This window comes from Malaclemys terrapin, chromosome 3 (genome assembly GCF_027887155.1).
Source record: "Malaclemys terrapin pileata isolate rMalTer1 chromosome 3, rMalTer1.hap1, whole genome shotgun sequence".
NCBI lineage: Eukaryota > Metazoa > Chordata > Testudines > Emydidae > Malaclemys > Malaclemys terrapin.
Genome location: NC_071507.1, coordinates 91,099,616 through 91,108,657, shown reverse-complemented (window position 1 = coordinate 91,108,657; position 9,042 = coordinate 91,099,616). Strand labels below are relative to the sequence as shown.

Sequence of the window (9,042 nt, the reverse complement as noted above, 5' to 3'; positions counted from 1 at the left end):
GTCAGCATTTGCATCTTGCTTGATCTTGCATTAAAAGGCCATTTCCAGTTCACCCAGCTGCAAAATGGGTACCTGATCCTTTGGGTTAGGGCATTCAAACGAGGTTGGATGTGATGCTGTCCGTATCACTTCCTTGTTTACTGTGGCTATGAAACTGACATGCCTGAACGACGTCAGCTTGATGAACCATTGGCTCAGGGGAACTTTGACTTGTGCTGTGTGTGCAAGGAGATCTCTGCCTCTTATGTGTGGCCCACACAAAGGCCAGGCATAGCTGTAGACCCTGCCTTTAGAAGGATATTGCCCACACTCCAAACCCAGCCCACAAAGTGGACTAGAGCAACTATGCTGCACTCCATTAAATGCATGTAGCAGTGCTGGTGTCACTAGGCATCACCCTAGGTAACTCGGGGAGGGGGGTGGGTGGAAGACCACGAGAGTCGATGAAGCCCCCCCGCTCTAGGCCAAAGTGAACCAAAGCCCCTGCATGTTAAACTTTACTAACCTCACAGGCCAGCAGCTGGGAAGCGGTAGTGATAAGGGAAACCTACATGCTTCTAGTTGAAGGACAAGATTACTTGCAGAAAGGAACAGTGCAAACAAGCTGCACAGCCAAGGTCGTTTAATGTAACGCTGCAAAGGAAGGAAGAGGGAGGAAGTGGGGGAGGTAGGAAAGGGAAAAAAAAGAATAAAAAGGAAAAAAACGCTTGTATCAGTGCGCTTGATTTGAGACGTGCTGGTCTCCTAGTGCCTATTCAGAGCTCTTGAATAAACTTTGTCTGCTTCTCCACCCTGGTGTGTTCATTGGCGTGAAGCACACCGGGCAACGAACCCCGCAGTTGCCCCCTCGGGCCCTCTCTGCTGGCAACAGCAGTGGGTGCATTCCTACTGCATGCTGGGGAGCTCTAGGAGGTATTCTGTTTCCCTAGGGCTGAGCTCCTCCTAGAGTTTCCTCTGAGGCAGTATGGCTTCACGCTGTCTCTGTGCCAACTATGCCTTAAAGACACAATTAAGCCCTAAATGATTTACTTTGTTGCCTCCAGCATGTAATCATAGTCCATGCAATAACTGTGATCATGTCACCTTGTGTTTATGCTCCTGTCAGCTCTCCCCAGCTAAGCAAGGTTGGAGTGGGTCAGTATTTGGACAAGAGACTGCCAAGAAACAGCTAAATAAGGCAGGAATTTGTGATGTTGACTCAATACATGGCATTCTTCCCTCTGAGTCACCACTGAACCAATGTGTTAGGCTGGTGAAAAGGACACTAGTACTGGAGGTGCTCTCCTGAGGGTAAAAAAGAAAACGAAAGTCCTGATCAAAAGTGTTCATTAAAGATCCCAGCATCCTTTTTGGAAGGGTAGGGTGTTATCTCATGTGTTCTTGACCTTAAAAACACAACATTATGATTGCTGAAAATTAGCTTATAAAAATTTTCCATAAATCTATAACATTTTATTAATGACTTTTTCTCTCCAGAGTTTGATTCAGGTAACTGATAAAAATGATGTTGCGCTTAAAAGAAACTTGCCGAAACATATCTAAAATAGCTTTAATATGAGACATAAACCAAATAATGATGGTGTGGTATGAAGATTTTATTGACACTCGTTTGCGGTAATCTACTCAACTAAGTTGTGGCTTTGTCAACTCTGAGAAATTTTTCAATGCCACACCCATGCCAATAAAACTTTTAGACCACACTGCTCTATCATGTAGTAAATCATTATCTGAGGTCAGAATTATTGCCCTGGAGAAAGGGATTAATTACAGAGTCGGAGAAAAGGGGCAGTCAGTATTCTCTTGGGTTTTCTCTAAGACTTATAATTTATTTTTAACTTTAAAATATTTTTGGATGTGAATTATGTGCTCATTAAATGTACCTGTGCGACAACCCTCAAGACACACAAGTCTCCAGTTTAGCCACAAAACAGGTACAACAAAGGCAGTAGTAGTACAAGGCTCTTTTACCAACTTCGCAATGTTTCCCCAATGGTGACCTGGCTTTGTGCTTACAGAATGAGGGAGCAGTGTTGCTCTCTAGTGACTGGCCTACAGAACAGTTTAGAGACCATACTGGTACTACCTAACACAGACTGCTACTTCAGGTTTTCGCTCAAGTGGTAGAGCCTTGTAATGTGGAAACGGAGGGACCTGGCTTCTAGTTCCAGGTACACGCTATGGAGTGATTTTATCTGGTTGCAACATGGATTTATTATACTGTTAGGACCAGCTTATTCTTCATTCACCTTCAGTCCTTGGCCACTTCTATGTAACTACCTATTATAGATTATAAAGTCAGAAGGAACCATTGTGATCATCTAGTCCAGTGGTGCTCAAACTTTTCCTGTAGCGCCTCCTTTACCAGTAATGGAATCTTCCCGTGCCCCTGCCCCCATTACTGCACAGTTGGCTCAGTAGAAAAGATTGGGCTGATGGCAGAGCTGGGGGCAGAATGGGGGATGGGGGAGGAGCTGGGGCTAGAGGTAGAGTTGGCCTGGGGGTGGAGAGGAAATGAGGGCAGAGCTGGGCTGGGGGCGGAGCAGAGGGTGGAGCAGGGAGTGGAATGGAGCTGGGGTTGGGGCTGGAGCTGGGCTGGGGGTAGAGTGGGACTAGGTGCACTCCCTCCCTGCCCCCCTGGGGGCTGGCCTGGCCCTTGTCGTGCAGCTTCCTGAATGTTCCTCCACACACCCCTCTGGGTGGCTTGCCCCAGTTTGGGGACCACTGATCTAGTCTGATCTCCTGTATAACACAGGTCATAAGATTTCTCCAAAATAATTCTTGTTGAACTAGAGCATATCCTTTTAGAAAAAAAAAATCAATTTAAACATTTCTAGTGATGGAGAATCCACTCCAGCCCTTGAAAAATTGTTCCACTTGTTAATTACCTTAACTGTTAAAAATTTTAGACTTATTTCTGGTCTTATTTCTTATTTCAGCTTCCAGTCATTGGATCTTGTTATATGTTTGTCTTCTAGATTGAAAAGCCCTCTATTATCAAATTTCTGTTTCCCAGGTAGGTACTTAAAGAATGATCAAGTCACCTTTAACCTTCTCTTTGTTAAATAATAGATTGAGCTCCTTGAATCTATCACTATAAGGCATGTTTTCCCATCCTTTAATCATTCTCCTGGATCTTCTCTAAATCCTTTCTAATTTATCAACATCCCTCGAACTGTGGACACCAAAATTGGGCACAATATTACAGAAGCAGCCAGACCAGTGCCAAATACAGAGGTAATACAGGTCTGTCGCATCTTAGGCGCATTTAACATGCGCAATTTCAGCTTTACGCGGTCAGCAAAAACAAAACAAAAAAACCCAAAAAAGAGAAAAATAACAATTTAAATACTGTTTCTGTAGTGTGGGCGATTCTGCCCGCCATTACACTCAATGTAATTTTGACTATACGCGATTTTCACTTTAGGCGCTGACTGCGGAACGTAACCCCAGCGTAAGATGAGACAGACCTGTACAATCTCCTACTTCAGGGGTTCTCAACCTTTTTCTTTCTGAGGCCCCCTGCAACATGCTATAAAAATTCTATGGCCCACCTGTGCCACAACAACTGTTTTTCTGCATATGCAGTAGATTAAAAACCAGGACTGGCATTAGGGAGTAGCAAACAGGGCAATTGCCCAGTGCCCCATGCCACAGGGGGCCCCGCAAAGCTAAGTTGCTCAGGCTTTAGCTTTCAGCTCCAGGTGGCAGGGCTTGGGCCTTGGCTTTCTGCCCTGGGCCCCAGAGTGTCTATCGCCAGCCCTGCTCTCTGGTTTATTTTGGCGGACCCCCTGAAACCTGCTGGCGGCCCCCCAAGGGACCCCGGACACCTGGTTGAGAACTGCTGTCCTACTTGATACTCCCATTTTACATCCAAGGATCACACTTGCTCTGTTAGCTACAGTTTTTCACTGGGAGCTCATGTTCAGCTGATTATTCACCATGACACCCAAGTCCCTTTCAGAGTCACTGCATCCCAGGGCAGAGTCCTCCATCCTGTAAGGATAGTCTGCATTCTTTGTTCCTAGATGTATTTATCTAGATCAGTGGTTCTGAAACTTATTTGATTGTGTCCCCCTTCTTTGTGTCTTGAGTCACTTTCGTGTTCCCCCCAAAGTACATATACCACTGCCCAGCTGTGAAGGTAGAGTGGAGAGCAGCAACTGCTGGCTGGGCACCCCAGCTCTGAAAGCAGTGCCGTGCTAGCAGCAGCACGGATGTAAGGGTGGCAATATGAAAATTGATATTTATGCCCAATTGCCACCCTTCTGTTCTGCTGCTGCAACCCCGGGGCTGACAGCGGGAGCCTCACTGCTGCCTCCTGGTGAGGGATCGAAGGAAGCGGGAGAGGAGAGCCCGAGCTTGGTCTGCCTCCAGGTGAGGGATGTGGGGGGAGGAGAGCCCGAGCCTGGGCAGCAGGGCTCCGGCTGTCAGACCCTGGGTGGCGGGACTCTGGCTGTCCCATTTATCCCATGTCCCCACCTCTCGAGTGCGCACGGCCCTTCAGCATAAGCCACAGCCACCTGGGCCTGACAGCTAGAGCTCTTAAAAAAAAAAAAAAAAGCACAAAGCTTGCGCCTCCCTTGACACATTCCCGCGCCTCCCTTGGGAGATCCGCCCCATAGTTTGAGAACCACTGATCTAGATGTATTTGGCCGTATTAAAACATATATTGTTTGCTTGTGGCCAGTTTACCAAATAATCCAGCTCGCTCTGTATCAGTGATCTGTTCTCTTCATTATTTACCACTCCCCAAGTCTGTGTCATCTGCACACTTGACAATGGTGGCTTTCATGAAGTGTGTACCTTGGAGGCCACCAACTCATTTCACAGAAGGCAATGAACAGCTACCAGATAGTAACAAGTTTTGGTAATGATTAAGCACCCAGCTACAACAGCTTCAAAAAAACAACTGAGGAAAGGCACCTGTTTACAGCACAGTTGTCCCCTGACCTGGTTATCACACTGTTAAAATGTGTAGGATTGAGAGGACTTGCAAACCAGGTTAGAACCTTATTCTTTTTGGTAAGCATGTCTATGTTTGTCACTATAGTATTGGACAATCCAACACGCCTTAATGAATGAAACTTTATGGTATCTCATAAACTAGGACAGTATTATTCCTGATGCCTATTGCACAAAAAGACTAAGTGATTTTCCCCAGGGAGTATAAGTATTTTGTATCACACTGAGGAACATAACCCTGATCTCCTGCTAACAAGCACAGTTCTTCAATCACAGTACTATTTTTCCTCCTTTAGCAAGAGCTAAGGCTTTAGCCTATGTGGTGGTAAATTTCAAGCACAGGAAGTATGTCCTAATGAAAACTAGATATTCATCATAGGAACAGAACAAAAACAAAAACATCTATGACTAGCTCAAATACATACCACAGCTAGCATTAGTTCTGAAACTCTCTGGCTATTTGGATAAATCTCAGAAAAGTGGGAATTCAGGTCCCTTGCTCTAATATTTCCTTGCTTTCTGATTGCCTAGCTATTCTAGAACTCTGCAATTGGGGTGTACGCTCTCCTAGGATTCTCTACCAGCATTGCTTTCCTGGTTAGCTGACTCTTTAAATCGTGAACAGGGCCGCCCAGAGGATTCAGGGGGCCTGGGGCAAAGCAATTTCAGGGGCCCCTTCCATAAAAAAAACTTGTAATACTATAGAATACTATATTCTCATGGGGGCCCCTGCACAGCCCGGGGCAAATTGCCCCACTTGCCCCCACCTCTGGGCGGCCCTGATCGTGAAGAGAGAAACAACTACAGCATTTAGGTCAGTGATACACAGGCTGAGGATCACGAGCCACAAGTGGCTCTTTAATGTGTCTCCTGCGGTGGTTTGCAGCACATATTAAAACAGTATTATTTAATTATTATCCAATCAGGATACTTTCACTATGTTATTAACCAATTGTAGTTGATAAAATAATAATACTTGGTCGGTCATTTTGCTGTAAGAATTTCATATGAAATAGTATATATATATATATGTATATATATAAAATAATTGAAACAATGAATTCACACTACTGTGGCTCTTTTGGGTAATGTTGATTGCTAATCTGGGTCCTGAACCATGGAGGCCTGAGCATCACTTATATAGGGAGTCTCTTTGACTCTAAGAGTTACAGTTTGTTCCTCTCTCTCTTCAGCAAGAAAGTATTTAGCTCCTTTTTATGTTCTGGCTTTTTCTTGATCACCTCTGAGGAAGGGGCATATGTTCACAGTTTGGTTTCAGCAAATAGTTCAGATTCTGTCTACTAAACTACAGATTTTAAACCTGTTGTTATGAGCCCCGCCCCCTGCTTTTGTAGCAAAGAAGGGCCCTAACCCGGACACCAACTGCTGTCCTTGAGATGAAAGGCCCTGTGTCCGATTGCCAACTTTATTCTTTAAGTGCAAAGGTTATCTTCAGCAGTCATAATCTGCAGCGTTTCTGCCTCACAAGAGATAAGGGAAATGCCCCCTATTTCACAATCAAAATATTGATGAACCTGGACCTGGATAGATGCTGAGGGAAGGAGATTTCCTATGAAGGGTGTGTCCAACAGAAGAGTTGTTTACCTTTGCCTCTACATTGTAATATTTTTGTCTTTGGGGAGGGAGGTTTGGAGAGAAACTGCTCACAGGCTTTTTCTCAAACGTTCCCCAAAAAAGTAGTTCCCAACTCTCTGGATAACTGTAGCAGGCTACCAGACCGAGGCCTCAACACGACCAGTCAGGGCCTTCCACTCAGGACTTGTCTTCACTACTGTGTTACATCAGCGCAGCTCAGCTCAGCTGTGCTGATGTAGCATATTTGGTGAAGATGCGCTATGCTGATAGGAGAGCGCTCTCCCATCGACGTAATTACTCCACCTCAACGAGGGGTGGAATCTATGTCAGCAGGAGATGCTCTCCTATTGGCATAGCGCGGTTTGGACACCGCTTTAAGTGATGTAACTTACGTTGCTCAGGGGGTGGGCTTTTTCACACCTGAGTGACGTTAGTTACATTGACTTAAGTGGTAGTGTATACAAGCCCTCGCTCTGGCATTTAACCAAACCCTAGTCTCTCATTTGCAAACAGGGCCTTGTGAGTTCAGGCACACACAGCTGAATGGGAGGGGATAGGAACACAAAAGCAGGGTTGCAGCATTGTCAGTGCTCATCATTGTATTGCAACTCTTATAATAGTTGAGTTTTTTTCTTAAAGCACCACATGGGTTCAGGTTTTCACCTGAGAATCTGAGCCCTCATTTTTTTTTTACAAGTAAGTTTCTAGCTCTGAAGGCAGCATGGCTTGAAGATGGGAACCCTCTATGCACCAACACCACACACAAAAGACCCCCACATTATTTTTAAATCTCAGGAGTTTTAGGCCAATATTTTTTTGGGGGGAGGAGTAGACAGACCGGTGATTTTGCAATACTTGGGGTTAGCGATACCCGGCTGCCCTCACGTCCAAGTTTGCCCCTTGTCCTGTCCCAGCCAAACGCCAGGCTGCTGATGCCAGGCAGCGTGGAGCCATTTCCCGGGATGAGCCCTGGAGCACCAGCCCCTCGCCGCCCTAACGCGCAGCCAGCCCCATCTGTACGCGGGCAGCGCCGGCCGCAGCCACTGCAGGAGGCCGAGGGGAGGGCGCCGGGGCTCGGGGAAGTGTGTTGGGTCATGTGGCTGCATCACGTGGAGGCGGAGCCAGGCCCAGCAGCAGCCGCCTCAGAAGCGGCGAGAGACGGAGACGGGAGATAGCCCCAGACGCTGGGCTACGGGCGGAGGCGGGCTTGGGGGGAGGGAAGCAGCCAGAGGGTGGCCGCCGCCTGCGCTGCGCCCGGGAGCGGTAAGCCGGGGCGGGGGGTGCGTGGGGCATGACCCTGTGCAGGGCACAGCGAGGGCAGCGGCGATGGCCAGCGCCTGGGCTGGAGGGGGGAGGCTCCCCCCGGGGGAGGGCAGCGCCGGGGCTGTCTGTGCGCGCCGAGGCTGGAGCAGGGCTGCAGCTGGCGGGGCCCCCCGCGCCTGCCCCCGCACGCGGCTGGGAGGCTGTGGCTGCGGGCGGGCGAGCGAGGGCGGCCCCTGTACTGGTCGCTCCGCCGAGTTTGCCTCCTGAGCCGGGGAGCAGGGTGCCGAGGGTGGCTCAGGGAGCAGCCGGTAAATCCTGACTCCCCGGGCCGGGGGAGGCTGTCACACGCACCGAGGCAGGCGGCTCCGGATCTGTTTTTCTTTTGTTCTGGCGGTGGGTGTGAAATGCATGGGCTAGCCGCGGAGATGAGGGGCGCTCGGGACCAGGGCTGCTCGGTGCTGGGTGGTCACAGAAAATCTTCTGCTTCAGAGCAGCAACAGTCACCACATTTTGTTAGCAGTATGATTGGTGCTCCAAATTAGTGCCCTGGAAAGGAGAGACATCCCCCTCGGACCCACTACTACCCAAACTAAGGGAAGGAGATACCAGCTGGGGGTGGTAGGGATTAGTCTGAGAAACAGATTGCATCTAGAACCGCAGGTAGATAGAATGGACATCTGGGTAGCTCTGTTTGGGTATTTCTCTTCCTCTAATAAACTGTATTGCTCCCTATGCCCTCAGGTCTCTTGTTTAAATGGTGCTAATCCTGCACTTTGCATCTCTTTGTAAAGACGTTTCTGGTGGTAGCTTGCACCTAGAAACCGTGGGGGAGGATGGGATACAGTAAGCAAGAGGGTGCTTTTGTGCTGGTGTGTGTGGGAAGCTGTAGTAATGTGATCCTGTGTCAGCTCTAGTCTTCCATGCAGTATCTGTAACACTAGGTTTTTGTCCATGACCTTCTTTCACTCTGAGGTTTGGAAATTTACAGTTCCTAGCAACTGTAATTCCTTCTCTTTCTCTTTTCTGGTATGGGTTAAATGCCCATGTCTAGGGTACATGCTTGAGCATGATGTTCTGAAAAGTGCAGGAATTATTTGCCTATTCAGCACTTAATATTTGAATACGAGGCCTCTAAAAGAGCGAACTGGTTTCTTAAATTTGTACTTTAAAAATGTAACTGCAGTCATATAATCTTGTAGGCAAGTCCATTCTGCCAGGGTC

The 9,042-nt window shown here is 47.7% G+C and overlaps 1 protein-coding gene across 1 annotated transcript in view; it reads left to right on the top strand.

Annotated features, from left to right (window-relative positions):
- Positions 1 to 7,768: 7,768 nt before the first annotated feature.
- The window catches only part of TULP4 (TUB like protein 4), a 258,811-nt gene continuing 257,537 nt past the window's right edge, over positions 7,769 to 9,042 (top strand). Inside the window, exon 1 of the mRNA XM_054022342.1 lies at positions 7,769 to 7,821. The gene's annotated coding sequence lies outside the window, so the exon portion shown is untranslated. The remainder of the gene's footprint in view (positions 7,822 to 9,042) is intronic.